We start from the raw sequence: 20,472 nt of genomic DNA, 5'->3' as shown, positions 1-20,472 counted from the left end.
CACACTACGGTCACAAAATTCTGGTCTCTTGATTATCCCTAGACTATCAAAAGTGTCTAAAAGTGGAAGGTCATTTTCCTACTTAGCCCCTAAGCTCTGGAATGATTTACCAACCGATGTCCGAGAATCAGACACAGTCGATAATTTTAAATCTAGACTTAAAACTTTTCTCTTCAACAAAGCATTCGCATAATTTGTCTAGTAAAAGTACTTAACTCGAAATAGTTATTTGTACCGAACAAAGCACTCGCGGTCATAAAACAGACCAACCAAATAAATAAATAAAAACCTTATCTTAACGTATAGTCGGATTGCGATTTTGGAACTTTCGTGTTCTTGTGAATAGTATGCCATACAAACCCGTTTGCCACTGAACCTGCATTAACGACGACAGTGGGGCATCCGGCCTTAGTCAAACGGGTTGGCACGTACGGTTGGGTTGGGCTTTTGGCGCTTTCTTTATATTGCGAATACTATGCCTTACAGACCCGTTTGCCACTGAACCTGCATTAACGACGACAGTGGGGCTTCCAGCCTTAGTCAAACGGGTTGGCACGTATGGTCGGGTTGCGATTTTGGCGCTTTTTTGTGTCTTGTGAATAGTATGCCATACAGACCCGTTTGCCACTGAACCTGCATTAACGACGACAGTGGGGCCTCCAGCCTTAGTTAAACGGGTTGGCACGTATGGTCAGGTTGTGATGTTGGCGTTTTCTCGTGATCTTGTAAATAGCATGCAATATAGACCCGTTTGCCACTGAACCTGCATTAACGACGACAGTGGGGTTACAGGCAGGGTGCGATTTGTGAAAAAAACAGAGGGGGGGATGTTTTCATAGGCGTCGATTTTGGCGACGGTGGGTACCCACCATATTTCATCATGAGTCATTTTGTACCCACCACTAGTTTTAACTTTTTGATTGTTTTCAGTGGTTATGAAGAGCAATATGAGAGAGAAATTTGGTAATTATTGTCCGACCTAAACAAAAATCCATTATAATATTATTATTTTTTAAAATATTTTTCTAATTTAAATATTTCTAATATTCAGAAATGCGCTCTCCGCTCACGAGCTCTGATCGGAACAAACCCGAACCTCACTGTCTGCTGAACTTGCGCAGAAACATAAAAATATAACCAGCTTTTCAAAATAGTTTTAAAACTAAAGATTTATACTATTTTAGCACAAATTATGAGGTTATTGACGATTTTTTATAATTCTTGACATAATGCGTCTCTGTCCACAGCACATTTTAAAACATTTTAATTCATAAAATAAATCATGAGAACATGAACTCATCACTGCATTTGCAGGAATTGTAAAATCTTTTTTCTTATTAACTCATGAAGCAGCCTAACGCAATATTTTTACTGTAATAGCTTTTTTTCCCCCACACATATGAACTGTGATCATGCACAACGAAAAAACACGCAATAATTAAATCTTGAATGGCAAAACTATATGGCACAATGTAGTGTCAACTTAAACATAAATATGAACAATGTATTGATTGCAAAGTTAAACCATTACAGTAGAAACCGTTTTAATGCTGCTTTTAAAGTAATAACATTAACTTTACACCGCGATGCTTTACAGTGATTTACAGTGAAATTATAGAAAAGTCAGATGCATTATGTGTTACTGTGCATTCAGACCGCCACCGGCGAGAGCGTCAATAAAAGCTCTGGCCGCCCTGCCAACGACGCTAAAGGAAAGGCGTAGTGGACGCTCTGACGCTCGAATGCATTCTCTGAACTCCCCTCAGGCGGAGGTTTCCGCCTTCCGATTGGTTGCCGCCGAACATTTACGCCTTCCGATTGGTTGCCGCCGAACCGCGTCATATCTCATTACCATAAAGTTGAGTTGAATTTCAACTCTCCTCGACGCTCACGCTGTACATGACGCGCCGCGCCCCTGCTCGCCGGAGCTCGCCGCCGGCTCTCATTGAAAATGAATGACTTCCGGCCACTTTGACGCTCTCGCCGGTGGCGGTCTGAATGCACAGTTAGTCACTTAGCCTTATTTGCGCAAACTGGACGCGCCCGCGCCTCGCTAAACGCCTCATCGGCATTTATCATGTGTGTAACTTCTGCCATTCTCAATGGTGTGACTGGGACACTAACTCTGCTTGTCATCATAAACAGATAATCAGATTGTGATCTTTATTCCCGCTTTATTAATATGCGGCTGAATATGCTGCATTTCATCTTTTCGACACACAGCTCCATAACCATCTCGCAAGTGTTGATAGGCTATTACTCGTGAGATGTAACCTGGTCTGTAACCAATCAGATAGCGCCGTGGGCGGGACATTGATCAAGTCTTCAGAGTGGTGAATACAGAGATGCTGCGCGGCAGCTGTATCAGAGCCAGCCAAAGTAGCGCATTTTAAAACAAAATTGACTTTAATCAAACCACGGATCCGTGATAAGTTTTGTGATCCGTCTCGCCACTAGTGTAGTAGCACTGATCACTTTAAGAGGGGGATAAATTTATCCCCACCGGGGATAAAAATAATTAAGCAGAGGCAGGGATACATTGACCAGAAAGGGGGAAATCCCACGCATCCCCCCCGGCAAATCGCACCCTGGTTACAGGCCTTAGTCAAACGGGTCGACAGGTTTCATTTTCTCTTTATATTAAAAATCAGAAGGTGACCCTTAGTTACCATATATACCGTCGCAGTGGGCCCCCAATTTGCAAAATCCTCAACTGTGGATAATATAATTATGCCGCAATAGTTAGTCTGTCTGAAACTAAGCTGATTAAACCACATCACTGTGTGACACTTGCATTACATGTGAACGGCCCCTACGCTAATATGATTTTGTTTTTCTCTCCCTGTCCTGTCCTCGACCCTGAGGACAATGGGACAAACAGACCCAGTTCCGGTAGATGTGAAAGTCGACTCACCTCTGATCTACTTGTCGTCCATCACTGTGATGCCCAGCTGATGCCTGACCAACGACCACCGGCAGAACCCGCTTAATCTCCGCTTAATCCCCGCTTAATCTCCTTATCCGTTTATATGTGTTTATATACATATATATCTCCCAAGGGTTTTTCCCTCCTAGGACTTTTTATTTTTTATTTCCTTGGCTAAACAACCCGGGGTTTTTGTTTTTTTTTCTCCTAGGGGGTTTTTTACCCCGGGGAGGTAGCCTGCTTGGGCTTAATTTAGCTTCTTCTCCTAGACGTTACATTAGTAATACGCTCGTTCATAATGTCGAGTCATAGCCTCAGCAAATTTGACAGCTTATGCTATTGTGTATTATGTTGTGCTATCTGTCATTTTTCTGTGCTTTTACTGCTTCTATTAATGTAAAGCTGCTTTGAAACAATTGAGTATTGTGAAAAGCGCTATATAAATAAAATTGAATTGAATTGAATGTAAGAATATAGGGGAAAGTCAAGGCACTAGTTCATCAAAGTAACTCAATCCATTTCTTCCATTGTATTACGGATGAGTAACTTTCCAAACTCAGTCAAAGCCAGTTTAATTGGACATTAAGGATTTTCAGTTACTCACGCTCATTCCCATAATCAAAGAATAGCACCAAATCAGCTACGTCCGTGTTTATTTTCATTCACTCCATATATGATGCAAACACACCGATGAAAACAGCAGCAACGGCATAATTCATCCTCCAGTGATTTCATGAAATAAAGTAAATCTCCGTTCGCCGACGTAACACACTTTCCGTTGCGACAACAAAATAAACACGGTTTTGATAGAGGCAAGACTCTCGGTGAACTGCTCTAACTCTCGTATCTCCGCCATTGCTCTTTTCAGCGTCTCTAGTGCCTAAGTCATTGTGCATCCGGAATTCCAGAACGGACCAGCATGGATGCCATCTTTGTTGTGGCAGCGTTCGTCAATAATATCCATCGTTTAACTGAGCCATTTAACTTCAAAAGAAAATGCAATTAAATTTGTGCTGATGAAAGTGCACTGTCACAAAGTGTCCTGGAGGAGGATAGAGTGACCGCCTGTAGATTGGGGTGTATCATGGACTGACCCAGGACAGCCCACGTATGTGTCAATAAAGCAGCCCTGATGGTCAGAAACAGCCTGCAGTATTATGGAGGGGAACAATTTTCTGTTCCTGTAGCACTGACCATTAGGGCCACCAGTTGCTTTATGCGGACATGGCAGCGATCGCTCCTGCTGATTTTGAAAACGCTCTGTGTCTTGCCAGCCTTGCAAACCCATGACTCACTACTTCCCGGTCTTCAGGGGTCTTTGGGAAGTGAATGACCTTATGGCGAATGGCCACCACTTCCTCAGTAACTCTGTGCACAATGCGGTGGACAATGGATCGTGGCATTCCAAACACTCTGGAGACAAGCCTGTGCGATGCCCCACTTGCCAGCCAGAAGGGAAACACCAAGGTCTCAAGTGTGGCACCCCATCCGTGTCTCCGTTGATTTTTTAGAAGGGCCAGCAGAACTTGTAGGGCATCCCTGCTTAGTCGAAAATCTGGCCTTCCGTCCTGCTGGTTAAAAAATCTGTCCAGCACCGGCACACTTAAATTTACTTTGCAGTTCATTGGTTCATCTGGTTATAGGAAAGAAGAAGAAAATGTGTAAAAAGTATATAGTTAAAAGTGTTTTATAAATTAAATCTATTTATTTTCTGTATCACTTTGACAATGTTATTTATTGAAGAACTCTTGCTACAAGTCATACTCCTATACATTTTAAAACTTGAACTTCAGTGTTTTAACTATTGCATATGATTATTACTGCTGCAGTTCTGTGTGTGTTGCATTTTAGTTACTGTATGTACTGTTATTAGGGATGGGCGAGTACAGCATTATCTGTATCTGTATCTGTATCTGTAAACCATATGAATTATCTGTATCTGTACTCGGAGTGGGTGTGGCCTAACCCGGAAGTAGGCGGAGTTTGTCTTGAAATGGGCGGGGCTTTAACCAGTATATTATTTTAAGCATGCAATTAATATATGGGTTGATCAGAAATTGTTATATTTCTGTATCACTGATCATAAGAGGGAGAGAGAGAGTGTTTGTTTGTGTGTGTAGCTTAATTTGTAATATGATTTATTATTTATACCACTACTACCTTTATATTTTATGAAATACAGCAAAAAGTGTCAGAGTAAAAAAAACTGGTTAAAGCCAGCTGATGGTTAAAACGAAAAAACTTAGATGACTGGCAGAGAGAGGGAGAGTGTGTGTAGCTTAATTAATTTGTAATATTTATAACACTAACTTTAACTTACTACCTTTATTTTTTATGAAATACAGCAAAAAAGTGTCAGAGAGAAAAAACTGACAAGAGAGAGAGAGAGAGAGAGAGAGAGAGAGAGAGAGAGAGAGAGAGAGAGAGTAGCTTAAATTAATTTGTAATATTTATATTATAGCTTAATACCTTTATTTTTGTATGAAATACAGGAAAGAGACAGCTGAAGGTTTAAAAAAAGAAAAAAAAATCTCCGACAGGCAGAGACGCGATGCGCGTCCCATTTACGTCTGAACGAACCCACGTTTACCAGAACTCTGCTGGTTAGTACGTATTTGAACGTTACAACCCGAAGTAAAAAGCTAAAGAAACCCTAATCTTTAACAGAAAAGAACCGCAAACCCGAGTGACTGAGGGAGAGAGACAGAGAGCTTTTCTGTGTGAATGAGCAGAGCGGAGCTGCGGGACTCACAGCAACACAATACATCTGTATTTGTGTAGGGGAGGGGCGGCGCTGTTACTACTACTAGCCTATCACAGAACGCTGACACAATCAGCTACCCAATGATGATTTTCATTTAATCCGAGCACAGATATTGACTCGTATTACTCGTATAATACTCGTACTCGGCAGAAGTGCTTTATCCGTACCGGATACTCGTTTCAGCCGAGTATCCGGCTCATCTCTAACTGTTATATGTTTAAAGTTGTATAACGTAAATTCAATCATTTCTTAAATCAAAAAGCCAGTCTTAAAAGTCAGTTTTACATACAAAGTACATTATTTGCTACTCAGATGTAATGGAGAAGCTTCATGCAATTGCACAAATTGTAAAATCTAGTTATTATAAGCAGTTAAAACATACCATTATAACATATACATTCAGTTCTTCACTGGTTATTTTCTATGTGAAACCATTGTTACAGTTAAACAAAATTAGACATGACTAGTTAGCATAATTTATTAAGGTTTTTTGAAATTAACTATACATTAACATTAGCAAATGGATTTTACCCGTTGGTGGTCTGGTCTCAGTCTGAGATACATCACGCGCCGGTGTCGGCGGTGAAGCATCTCCAACTCATCTAAAATCAAATAAAAAAAAAAACAATATAACAATTTCAGTCTCCATCATGCAACTTCCTTTTACATGTACCGTAACATCCGTTTGCTGATTGCACAGTTGCTAGGCGACAGGGGCGGCTGGCGTAAACAGGTGACGCAACTAAAAAGGTTAGACAGTCTCATTTTAGTTCTCTTCGTGGACTTCTGAGGCTGCCACCTTGAAAGACCGAGTGCTCACATTTAAGGTCGCATAACTTGAATTGGGACACAGCTTACATCTTCCTACCTCAGCTGAACGACAACCTGGCAAAGTTCAGTGATGGTTGGGACAACCACCCACTACGCACGGAGCAAAACCTAACTCCAAACCATATAAATCCAAATTCTTATAAAAACACTTTACGGTTTAAAACAAAGTATAGCCAGTTAAGAACAGCTCCCTATTATGAATGTCTGCATTTGTGTAGTTGCAGCCTGGTGAGGACAACACCATTGACTAGGGATGTCAAGGTTCCAAAAATCTAGTAGTCGGTACCAATACCACAAAAAAAGTACACGGTACTCGGTACCTAAGTCGGTACCACAGTGTGTAAAAAAGAACAATTATACTTAAAACATTATTTTTTTTTATTAAAACATTTCAACATTATAGAAAACTTTTAAGAGCTTCTGTTTAGGTTGTCTGTGTTAATGTTTGTTGACTTCTCTCATGACTCTCTTGGTGTACATCCTTCTCTGGCTGATACTGTCAAAAAGAGAGAGAATAAGAAAGAAATTTTATTTATTTAACATACTGTCTGACAATGACTAATAAATCAGCTGAAGCTACAGGTGCTAAGGTCCACTTATAAACACACGCACGTGCACACACACATAGTCTGAATGCAAGCATTATATCACTCACATTGTTGCAGGATGAAAATAGTTACTAAAAACCCTTAACATTTTAATACTTCATCCAGTGACATTAGACTACATTTTGCTGACAGGATGACTAAATGGCGATGCATGGTCGCCCATTCATAGATAGTTTATAAAGTTGCAAATGCAGCGTCATTAACAAATAACTGACTTACACAAAACATTTACATCTAGCATAAAGTTAGCTGGTTACACGGCATTAATGCCAGCTGCCTCAAACAAACATAACATAGGGGCTGGGTTTCAGTATAAAATTAAAGTTTTACAGTTTGTATATAATGTTAATGTGAATTCAAACTTACCTTAAATTCTTTAAAGATACCTGCGGGGCGGGTTGGGGCGGATCATTAAAAACAAAATTAAAAAACTGATATGTTGCGTCTAATTTCCTGTAGCATATATATTAAATATTTGGGAATATATTTTAACATTTTATTACGTTCTTTGGTAAGGTTAAATTACGTAGGCCTATGTGGCAACGTAACTTCCGCAACGTAACTTGATATCCCCAAACCTTTGGCGTCATGTCACGGAAGCGCCAAGTAGCTCCCGCTGCCAGCCACGACAACACAACAAACAGAGAATTAAAAGATGAAAGACGATCTGCAGGAGAAATTAAGGTATGGAATTTGTAAATAGATAAAACAAATGCTGCTTTTTTGTGTGGTGATCTACTTTTAAAATGATAAAGCCGACAAGTTCTACATGCTAAAAACACTTTAAATGCGTGGACTATACTGCATATATCTCTACATTGGATTTAGGGATGTCACCATTACTCCATTTTCTTGAGGAGTTAAAAAAAATCCTAGAGCACATTACTGTTTAAAATAGAGGAGATTTAGTGAAACAAACCAGAAAGAAAATTACAATAGTATCAGAAGCATATATCAGCACAACGCTGCCTCTCTCTCTCCCTCCCTCGTTCGCTCGCTCTCGCGTGCTTCAGCTCGTGCATGAAAGCAAGAATGCAATGCGATTGCATGCTTGTAGATTTCGGAAGTTTACACGACTGAGCTGCAGCGGGCAGGCATAAGATTTATAAAAACACATAAGAGAAGAAAGGCACAGCAACTCAAAAAGACTTAAAGGAATAGTCTACTCATTTTCAACATTAAAATATGTTACCACCCTAACTAAAAATTGTTGATACATCCCTCCACCATCTGTGTGCATGCACGCAAGCGCCGGAGGGCGCCGCGACGCCCCGACAGCATCCAGCCCAGCCCCATTCATTCAACGGCACCATTCAGAGACAAAGCCAGAAGTGACCAAACACATCAACGTTTTTCTATTTAAGACAAGTAGTTATACGAGCAAGTTTGGTGGTACAAAATAAAACGTAGCGCTTTTCTAAGCAGATTTAAAAGAGGAACTACACTCTATGGCGCAACAGCACCCCTGGGAGCACTTCGACTCGCCTGAAAAGTCCGCTCCCCTTCTCCCTCTCATAATGGGAGAGGGAGGGTGTTACTGCGCCGAGTCGAAGTACTCCCAAAAGTGCTACATTTAATTTTCACTTACAAAAAAACTCAAGCAACTCAAATCTGCACAGTTAAAGGCGGAGTCCATGATGTTTAAAAAGCAATGTTGATATTTGAAATCACCTAAACAAACACGCCCCTACCCCAATAGAATCTAGACCTTCTGTTGATAGACCCGCCCCACACATACGCAACCCGGCATTTGATTGGATTTGATTGGCTATAAGTGTGTTTTGGTAGTCGGCCCGTCTCCTTTTCCAACGCGTTTTTCAAACATCGTGGACTCCGCCTTTAAGCTCTGTAGGGCTGCACGATTATAGGAAAATTGATGATCACGATTGTTTTGCTCAAACTTTTGATCATGATTAAAAATACAAACATTCTTTTAGTGAATAACTTCTATTCACTTCAGTATTTGTATTACACTTTACAGCCATGTTTTAATATTATATATATTTTATAGGCCTATGTTATAAAATTATGTTGTTTTGTAATTTTTACAGCTCCCATTCTTAGATCTTTTTTAAAGCATTTAAATTCATTCCACAAAATTCTGCATATTTTGCAAAAGAAATCCACAAAAATAACTCCTTACACAGATCTAAGACTCTTGCAGAAATTAAAGCAGTTCAGTTTTAACTGTCAAAATAATAAAATATATTTTATTTCTTATAATTTAGAGCATTTTTTGTTTGTTAAATTAAGGTTTTTGATGTTGACCAAACGGTTAGTGGCCAACAGCAAGTTGACGACATGTTTAAACAATTGAGACTCTCAAATCAACACTTCAATTGCCTTTAATAAAATCTATATAAAAATGTATATTAAGCATATCAGAATGTTGGTTTAAATGTTTATTATCAAAACACACTATTTTTTAAAAAGCGGAGGGAGGCTGCTTTGTTGCTCGCAGTCGTGGTGGAAAATTGCAGAAAAATAATGAAACGGTTATACAATTAAAACAAAACGAAATAATTAGATAAATTAGATAAAAAAATACTTTGATGATCAAGCCTGAACAAGATGATCAAGTCAAGTTGGATTTCTCCACTTAAACACAATTGTAATTTTTCCCATTTTTATCACTTTGTCACTAAAATTGCTAACATTATGTTTTGGGTCAGGGTTGTATACTCTATTAATCTCACTTTACATGTAATGGTGTCACTGCAATCGTGTAGATACTTCACTTTTTTATTGTAGATTTTATTTACATTTTATGGTATTTTATTTACCTCATCATAAACTGTAAAATGTAAAAGCGTCTCTACTTAAAAACTTTCTTCAATTGGTAAAACATTTTTCACTTTAATTTTTTCAATTAAACCGAGAAATTTAAGTTGAAAAAAAATTAAATTTTTAGGCATTATCAATAATTTGATTCAACTTTAACTTCTTATAGTGTATATTATTCAAATATATATACCATTTAGGTATGCTGTCTTGATAATCCCATAAAAATCTTGGTACTGTGCAGGCACTTGAATAAGTTTCACTAATATACATCTTATACTGTATATTCTATTGTGGAATGTAATATACATTGTATAAAAAACACTATACTCTTTATATTTTATGTTCAGGGTACCCCCAGGATTGTCAAACCTAAATTCAAGGCTTTTTAAAGGGAACATTCCATGAAAATCCGACTTTTTCAGTTTTTAAGGGACCTAACTTGCTCCCGGGTGCATCTAATAACGTAGAAAACGCGAAAAATGATATCCCTGTAACTTTGTTTTGGTAAGGCTTTCTCTGCAACCATGTGAAAAAATAGGTCAGTCAGATCCTGTTCCCCCAGTGACGTGGGTAGGGGGGCCTATCGTAATGTCACCACCCCTTAGTCTGCCTGTTTCCACCCCCGGCTGACATTTAGTTTTCGCACGCGAGTCTACGTTCTACCGGTTGTAGCGATATGGCAAAAGTTAGAGCTAAGCATGCTAATTGTTCCGTTGTTGGTTGCACAGACCAACACAAATCGTTATTTAGACTCTCTACCTCAGAGGCGACAAGAGTACAGTGGATTGATTTAATTTTCGATGGAAATCCTCCCGAAATCGTAAGCAAAAACCTGTATGTGTGTACACATCACTTCAAGCCGGAGTGCTTTTTGAACCTTGGACCGTATGAAGCTGGATTTGCTTCAAAGTTGTTACTGAACGAGGGAGCTATTCCAACTCAACGAGCCAAAGCTGCAGATGAAGGAAACATATTTAAAAGTAATTTAATGTTTTACGGCAGTACGATTTTCAGTTCGCGCTTTCCCTTAGCAACGGTAAAGCTACAGTTACACTACAAATAAGCCTACTAACTTACTAGCACAAACAAAGGGTGTGTTTGACCGAAATATATAGGCTTATGCATTCAACTCAAAACATCTTAAACTACTAATGTAATGTTCATTTGCACTGTAGATTATTTGCTAATTGCTTGTATTTAGGGTTTGATTACAACAAGCACCGATATGTTTTATTTGACTGCCAAGAAGTTGATTAAGGCAAAGTGTATTGCTTAAATGTAGTATTTCTTTCCGAGATATTTAAATAAGAGCATTAGACAATTCATATATTTTGAAAGCACACTTAAGTTAACAGTAGCCTTCTGTCTGTGGCTGTTAGGCAAACAGATATGCTGTTTATAGTGTTGGTCCTCACTTGTAAAGATGTAACTTAGGTCATAGAGATGTGTGATCACCTCTTGACTGCGAGACGACTATTATCAACATCTCACTAAATTAATGTACAACTAGAGCATAGTGAAATGTAGGACCTATTCAAACAAAGTAATGTTTTACTGTATTATGTAGACATAAATTATTCTGCTAAAATATAGGCTTCATAGCTAAAAAAATCTCCCATGTTTACTGTGTAATATAAACTTATATTTAGGGGTACAGTGTGAAGTGTGACTAAACATGCATTTATAATTTCATTTTTCCCTTTACGGTTTAGGCAAGCACATCTAAGCAGTTTGTTGATGCGGCCTGTCAGACGGTTCGTCCACCTCCACGTACATATGGCACACAGTTGTCTATGAAGACTCTATCACATCCATTTAGAAGCGAGGGTTTGTAAATCTGCAATTTATATGACGGTTGTTATTCTTCATAGTACAGTTGTAATCATAGACCGTAAAAAGATATGGACGTAGTGTCCGTGATGTCACCCATTGGTTTGTGATGATCGCTTTTAAAGCTTAAAGTAGGCGTTGCCTGCCGTCGCCATCTTGGCCGCGCGTCCCTGCGAATTACTCTCGGAAAATCGAAAATGGTAAAGAGGCGGGACATGGGTGAAGCTGAGGTGAAACCACGCCCGCCTAGCGCGAGTCTAGTGACAGCAGTGGCTGTTCAACCGACACTCAAGCGGTCACGCCCTTAATTATGCAGAAGTTTAAGGATTAATATAATCTAAATGGATGAGTTACAAAAAAATTCACCCCCCTCACAGTTGTCATGAAGGGCAAAATTAGCTATATAGGCCAAAAACAGTTTTTGTATCAGGCTGTAGACATGTTATTTTCTACTGTAAAGTTGGCCATTTTTAACATGGGAGTCTATGGGAATTGACTCCCTTTTGAAGCCAGCCTCAAGCGGCCAGTCGATGAATTGCAGTTTAAGTCACTTCCGTGTTGGCTTCATTAGAGAGATCGGAAGGTTGCCCCTCGGTTTTAATTAGTTGAAATGTCTTGAAATGGTTTTTTAATTGGTGTAAAAAAACTGACAGAGAATGTCTGATTTAAATTATCAAAGGCACATAGACAGACATTGTGTCCTGCGCCAATGTTGGCATTAGCACCTCAACTGTCAGAGCTTCAGGACCATTGCATACATCAACACTGCACAAAAGACCCCGTTTTGAACTGGTGGAGGAAGACGATGACCCTTTGGAAGGTAGCTCATCTGTGATCTTTACAGATCCACAGGATGTCACATATGATCCTCAACACTCAGTCACTTTGACTGTAACTGAAGATTTGACGTGAGTTACATGACATTTAACAACCATTTTAGGATAGAACTAATACAAACCATTTATTTATTTGTATTAATTTATTTTTTGTACTTGCAGAATGGAAAATTCTGCTTCGACTCACAAAATGTCAACATACATTCTGTATGAGAATTGCCTACTGGATTTATTTGAGTTATGCCCAAGGTGTCAACATCATTCTAATCAAAAGACCAGAACCATGGGCACACACTTAATAGTTGAGCAAAACTGCCCACGTTGTGAGTTCTCAAGGATATGGCATAGTCAACCTATTATTGGGTCTACTCCTGCCGGAAACCTTCAGCTAACTGCAGCAGTTTACATTTCAGGAGGCTCTTTCTTCAAACTTAAAAGGGTAATGACATAAACTCTGTGTATAAAGTATTTCTATATATAAAGTGTTGTTGCTAGGTTGTATTCAGATCATGGTGATGAGTATATCTTAACTCTTCTCCTATCTGATTTCAGATCTTCAAGGCAATGCGACTACAGCTGTTCGGCTACACCACCTTCCGAAGATTTGCACAGAAATATATCGAGCCTGCCACCGTGTACAGGTGGAAGATATTGCAGGATACCACACTGGAGCAGCTAAAATCACTGAAAATACAGTAATAACACAATTTAAAACACATTACTCTATTGAATTACTCATTTATGTATTTTTTATAGGAACAGAGCCATTTTGCAAATTAGAGAAGGCCTTGACTAATACCAGAATATTGAAAGATGTAGAGAAGATGAGCCCTCACCACCAGACGTCATCGCTGGAGTCTTTTCACAGCGTGATCCTACGTTTTGCACCCAAAAACGTGGTGTTTCCTTTTCTTGGAATGTTGTGCAGGCACATGCACCATTGTAGTTGCAATACTTATATGAATTCAATTCATACATTTTATTAAAGATTTAAACTTCAAATTTATGAGTATTATTTATCTTCTACAGACTCTACATGGCTGCCATGCACTTCAACGAAAATGCTGGGCGCCCACAAGCAACAACCTCAACTGGTGAGCGGCTGTTTAAAGTTAACTTTCCCAAGGCCAAAAAAGGAGAATGTTATTACTGCAGTGGCCTGGCAAAACACATTTGAGACATAAGGCGCAGCAACTCAAAAAGACCTGCATGTTTCACAATTACTCTAAAAGACCATAATGACAATTTCGCGCGTGGAGCAGCAGTTATGTGTGATCTACCGGCATTGCCTTTGCGATCGACGTATTGGACACCCCTGCCCTAAACCATCCGCTGACTGTTTAGATATAACATGAATATATTACTGTAAAAATATGCACATAGCTTGTTATTCAGTCGCTGGGTGCGCTGCATTATATAAATACAGTAATACTGCCAATCACTGTGTATAATGATGATGATTAGATGCTTAACGTTAGTCAGTTCGTGGAAGTTAATTCCGGTTAACATATAGAATTAATATGTCACGTTTAATTACTATTTTTACTGGTTTTAATGTCTTACAACAGAAACAGGACGTATATAAAAATGACATTATTTATCTCTTAGTTGCATTAAAGTACAGTATATGACAGTTCAGAGACTAGTAGCAAAAGCGCAAACATTAACCTGGCTTTGATAGCAAATGTGACGTACTGACGTCACAGATATGCAAATTAGTATGTCAAGAATCGATTCTGAATCGAATCGGGACCCGAAGAATCGATTCTGAATCGATTCATGAGGGTCCAAGCGATTCCCACCCCTATAACTTTCGGTCTACCATTGGGGGGGTTAAACTTGTGGCATATTTCTTTATGTATTGAATCATTTTCTTGTGGGTAACATGCTAATTTGCCGTTCCTGTATTAGAAATACATTGTGATACTTTTACTGATTTAGAACTACTTAACGTAAATGCAGCCGTTCACTTGACTATTTATGCCATAATGACACAGTAGTTAAATTAAGTGTTTCAGCACTAGCCAGCAGTGGCAGCTTCCACATTTTTTTGTGTTCAATTTTTTATCAAAAAGAAACAAGAACTTAAAGATTAATCAATTGAATCACTGTATTGGCACCTACATGCAGCAAATGAACAATTCAACTCTCAATACACAACACAATACAGGGTGGCACACTGAAGTGTAGCTTGCACCTTTATTCAGAACAGATTTCAAATAAAGGTGGGCATCATCAAAACTCACCATCCACTAACAAAATCTAAACAAAAGCATGTAAATACAAAAGAAGGCCAATCTGTAAATCACATTTAAGGTATGTTACAACATATAAGGCTGCAACTTAACATTCATACCATTCAGATAAAAGCACCAAACACCTGTTACGTCTCGGTGTAAAAGAAATGAACTGTGTGTGCACACACTGACTTTATTAAGAGGTCCAATTTGTCCTGAAGAATGTGACAAACTGCAACATGGTTCAGCCTCTGCTGCGTCATAGTTGTGCGTAACCTGGGGGCTGTTTACACTTGGTATTAAGATGTGTTTTCATTGATCGGATCACAAGTGGACGAGAGAGACACATTACGTTTACACCTGGTATTTAAATCCGTCTCTTTTGTGCACTTTCGAACGGTTCTGTCCTGAATACTGTTAGGGGGTGGTCTGTGAGACGGTGGGCAAGTCTCTCTGCTGTCATTCAAACGCGAGCGGGAGTAATTATGAGTTTATATGGATGCGATCTAATATAATGTCAGTGTCCACTGCTTGTTTAGCAAGTAAACATACTGCACAGTGTTTTTTCTGTGTATATGTTAGAGCTTTTTCTGAATTTTCAGCTCAATTTATGAAATAGGATCGCGCAACTTTCACGCGCTTTCAAAATGAAACTACGGAGATCAGCTTTAGTGTTATTAATGAAAGGCTAAAAATAGCGCTGTTCACCGTGTGTTTGCGCGCGTGTACCTCCGTTTGGTCAGGATTTTTCCTCTTTCTCGACTGACTGCCTTTCAGTGTCCTTTTCATCATGCACCGTCAGCTTTCTCCAACCATCTCATCCCAGCCACTGAGCATGCGCAAAATAGTGAATAAACTTGGTAGAGAAAGCGGGTTGGGTAATACCAAGTAGTCAGTGCGTTGGGGTACATTACAGATAATTTGAAATATAATACTATCTTTATTGCTGGCAAATGAAATTCATAAAGAAAACGAACAAAAATGTTAATTCGGAATATTTCATATTTATTTTAATCTGAATGATGTGATGATATTGGGGGGGGGGTTATATTAGCTGGATTTAATTTTTGCCGGGTCATGACCCCCGTAACCCCCGTGCAAATTACGCACATGGACACACGTAAATGCAAAAAATAAAATTTTTGTGAGCAAAAATGTGCAAAAGGACTACTAGGGCACAGAGAAATTGCAAATAGTAACCAGTCACTTAGGGTGGTCCACCATACATGCCGGAGGATTCTCAACTTGTTGTAATCTTCTTTGAACTTAAATATGCAGAAAGGGTAATTAACTACGAATAGAAACAAGATTATTAATGCGTTTAATTATTATTATTTAATTGTACCTGTGGTATTTCCATGCAGCATACATTTTCTGGTTCTGTAGGCATAGTAGCACAGTTGTGACAAGTACACCTGGGCCAAGAAAGAGGTATAAAAAGTGTAAATGTATGTGCAGTTCATTTGGACTTTTAATCTACTAATAAAAAATATGCTCATAAGATATTTAGTGTTCGAATGATAATGACTGATGAACATTACTGGGAATGTAGTCTGTAAAGTCATGTGCAATTGGTTAATAAACCGTAAATATTTAAAAAATTGAGAGAATTCATCTATGCATTTTAGAACTGATATAACCCCCACTGTAACTCGAACCGTGTCTAAAAACAATGTTTGCGTACATTATACTGGGGTAACAAGACGTGAACTACTTTATTAACGTTAACTATATTATTGTAATTAAGGCAACAGATTAATGTTTAATAATCGTTACATAGACAAATCAATGTGTGCACTTCTGTCACTTTCAGTGGGTTTTTGGCGAAACAGATAAGTAAGCGTCTTAGGTAAACATAGCAGTAGGCCTACGATAGGTTCGGTATAAGCTAAACAGATTTAGATGTAACTGCAGACAAAACCTTTATATGAAGAGTTTGGTTCCAAAACGCGATAAACGCCATTTTTGAAAAAAAATGAGTTACTGCCAATATCAGTATTATATCAGGTCAGTAGTTAAAAGTAAATTCTTAATTTTACGCAAAATCCAATATCCGCCGTGTTATTCTGTCATCTTTTCTCCCTTTTTTCCCAAAATGCGATAAACGCCACTGCTCCTTTTTTACAGAACGCAATAAATCCATTTCTGATATTACAGCCCACCAGTCACGCAATGTAAACAAACAATGGCGGACCCGCTGAGTCCACGGAGTCCTAGTTTTCCTCATCTACTTTGTACTTCGTGATCAACAAACAAAACAAAATAATACTTTAATTGCATTGATAAACCTGTGATGGTTTTCTGTGATGGGAAAGAAAGGTAAGCCATCAGCATCTAATATTTTCCCTGAGAGGCACTCGGGAGACGGGTGCTTGTTCTCCCGACAGCAAGCTTCTCATGCTAACACATTGACCCCAGAGGATCTTATGAAAAACTTTACATAATTTTACTCAAAAGTCAACGAAAATCGAGCAGGACTAAAAACATTTTACAGCTGATCTCTGTGAAAGACGTTAAGCGAGGACGTCAAGTAACCGCAATGACAGTGATCTTAATATGACAAAGTAAGTATTTTGATTAATGACATTAATTTTTATATTTTTAATTAGTGTGTACAACTAGTCAACTAAATGAATATAACATGGCAAAGATGAATGCACATTTATATAGGCTATTGATTCAATAGATTTATAGCATTTTGAATAAAAACTTGTCATGGATTTATTGCATTTTGTGGAAAAAATTATCTGTTTTTATAATAAATCTTTGAAAATCAACTTATGGATTTGAATTTTTTATGTTTTTATAACCTAAAGATGCTATGTGAAAGTTTGTAACAGAAAATAGTTGTTTTCATCTTGTCACTTTCTTGGTATAGAAAACACGTTTTTACCAAAATTTGTCAAAATGGATTTATTGCGTTTTGGAACCAAACTCTTCATATCTTACCATTCAGACACATCTTGTTGCATCTGTGATTGCAAAACTTTTTCGGGAGCCTTTTCTTGCTCTGGGTCTGACTCAGGCTCAAACATATAAGGCTGTACCGCTCCTTCACTTCCAAAAGCCATCTCTCCCTCAGGATTCATGCTAAACGGTTGTCATGGTAGCTTGGACTCGACGTAGTTGGGGGTGTGGCCAGCAGGGGCTCATTATCATTATAAGGCGGTAACACTCAAAAGCTCCCATTCTAGACAGTGCTGTTTTTGCAGGTTGAAGACAGACCTATGGTGCTTCATCCTTGCGGTATTTTGACCAAAAAATTACACAGTTCTCTTATAAAAACCTCTGGGAACCATGTTAGTTTGAAAAAAAGTAGCTTGGAATGTCCCCTTTAAGACCTTTTTAACACCACTTCAAATTAAATTTAATACCTACATCGCACCCGTTCAGGTGTAATGTAGAATAAATAATTTTAAATAACGTAATATACCTCTATTTTTACTACTATAATTATTACAAGTGTTTGAACATTCATGTCAACATGCTTCTGAAAGGCTGAGTCCAAGGCCCAAATGGCCTAACCCTTATCTTTACCCAACAATCAAAACCAACAATCAAATAGATTTAATAGATTTAAATGTACATTTATGGTAAATTTGAAAATCCCTAAATCAGGGATGGGCAACTGGAGGGCCAGGGGCCACATGTGGCCCTCCTCTTTATCTTGTGCCGCCCGCCCCGTTTAAAATGACCATTATGACTCTCAAATCATCACTTCAATTGCCTAAAATAATATATATATATATATATATATATATATATATATATATATATATATATATAAATATATATTTAGCATTTCACAGTGTTAGTTTAAATGTTTATCAACACACACTATTTTTTAAAAAGCGGAGGGAGGCTGCTTTGTTGCTCTCAGTCGTGGTGGAAAACAAAATGAAATAAACATGAAACGAAATAAACATGCAGGTTGCCTTACATTACACATTCGCTATGCATCAATTAAAATTTAATGCTTTACCACAGAACATGGCTATTCGTGTATCAAACAGTTAAACTAAGAAATAAAACTCTATTCTCAAACAAGAAAAAAATGACACGGCAATCTTACATGACTAAAGGAAGAAGTCTTTTATAGATTATGTGCAGTGTTTAAGGTTTTCTAGTTCTCCACTTTTCTGTGTGCATTTTTCTGTAAAAAGGCTGAAATGCAGGGCTTTTAATATATATCAAATTATATTAATATATCAAAATAGAATATTTTATATCAAATTAGAATTAAACAAATAAAAACAAAACATTTTTGGAATAAAAAAGTTATTTCTTTTTTGCTTAGCCTTTGATATGTCTTTTATGTAGGAATAATGTTTTTAAACCCCTTGCTGGTCACGGTGCTTATTGGTCACACATCCTTTGCTAACTTACATGATCCGTTATTGTTGTCTGTGTCGTAGATGGTCAGGGATTTTTTATGGTTGCGGCTTGTGTCTTCAGCTTTTGATACTCTTGATATTGCACGTTTGGACGGAACAGGATCACAGTTCCACAGGACTCGAAACTTACCTGGGCCCGTGTGTATAAAACATCTCAGAAATGCTCTTAAGAATAGTCTTAAGCTATGACTTCAAAAGCTTAAGCTAGGAGTAGGACTAGTCTGAGAGTAGGAGAGGTTTAAAGAGGCTGAAAGCAACTTTCAGTAAAGTGTTAGACTCATTCTTAACCCTCTGAGGTCTAAGGGGTTTTTAGGGCCCTAGGGAAGTTTTGACATGCACTGACATTTGTGCTTTTTTCAGTTGCTTAAAAACAAATAAATACAGTAGCAAAAGTCTCATAACACTGTGTTCAGCACAAACTGGGCTACAATATTATATGATAAACATGTACAGTATGTCAGCGATTCTTGGGAATTTGGATAAAACAGGTTTAAATTTTGATTAAAAAAAAGTTAAATTACTAAATCTGAAGGTATATCATTATAGACCAAGGTCTTGGATGTTCAGTAATTTACTGGTGCAACCTCCCCTGTTCGTATTTTTTTAATAAAATAGGCGTTTTTCCAAAAAATCATTACTTTTTCTATTTAGGCTTAAACATATTTTTGTATTAATAGACACTATTAATTGAATAACTCAACAGCACTGAAGAAACATATTGTAAGCATATTCATTTAAAACAAATAAAACTACGTCTGACGGTGGTGACAATAATCTGACAGTGGTGACATTGTGTCATGGGCTTGCCAGACCTTTGTACTAGATATAGGTCTGAGTGCATTTGGCAAGACCATGACAGTACTATGTTCTGTGTGGGGACACGTGGAGTTATATTGTGTATGTGACTTCCACGTGTTCTCAGTGTCTTGTCGCTGTCATGGTCTTGCCAGACCTTTGTGTAAGATTCAGGTCTGATTTCAGAGGGCAAGATCATGGCAGTATTGTGTTTTGTGTGGGGACACGTGTAGTCACATCATGTATTTGTGTCACGTGTTTCCAGTGTCTTGTCACTTTTACCCTACTCCCTTATGTGCTCTCGTCTTGAGTAATTAATTATGTTCACCTGTTCCCCATTTGTGTTGTGTCTTTATAATGCCCTCTCGTTCTCTGTCGTGTGCTCGTTCGTTCGTCAAGATTCAGTGTGTGAGTTCATGTCCTTCGTGTTCACTGAATCTTAGCTTCTGAGTCTGTTATTTTTGTAT

General features: G+C 38.2%; 1 long non-coding RNA gene and 1 pseudogene across 1 annotated transcript; one reads left to right on the top strand and one right to left on the bottom strand.

The window, feature by feature from the left end:
• Positions 1-3,395: 3,395 nt before the first annotated feature.
• LOC141368970 (uncharacterized) lies at positions 3,396-6,619 on the bottom strand (annotated as a pseudogene).
• A 2,672-nt stretch (positions 6,620-9,291) lies between these two features.
• LOC129445938 (uncharacterized) lies at positions 9,292-13,560 on the top strand. The gene is made up of 3 exons (XR_008644927.2): positions 9,292-11,740; positions 12,423-12,651; positions 12,742-13,560. It is a non-coding gene; the product is annotated as an uncharacterized lncRNA (long non-coding RNA).
• Positions 13,561-20,472: the final 6,912 nt, after the last annotated feature.

The sequence above is a fragment of the Misgurnus anguillicaudatus genome, chromosome 12 (assembly GCF_027580225.2).
Source record: "Misgurnus anguillicaudatus chromosome 12, ASM2758022v2, whole genome shotgun sequence".
Taxonomy (NCBI): domain Eukaryota; kingdom Metazoa; phylum Chordata; class Actinopteri; order Cypriniformes; family Cobitidae; genus Misgurnus; species Misgurnus anguillicaudatus.
This window is presented reverse-complemented; position numbering and strand designations above follow the sequence as displayed.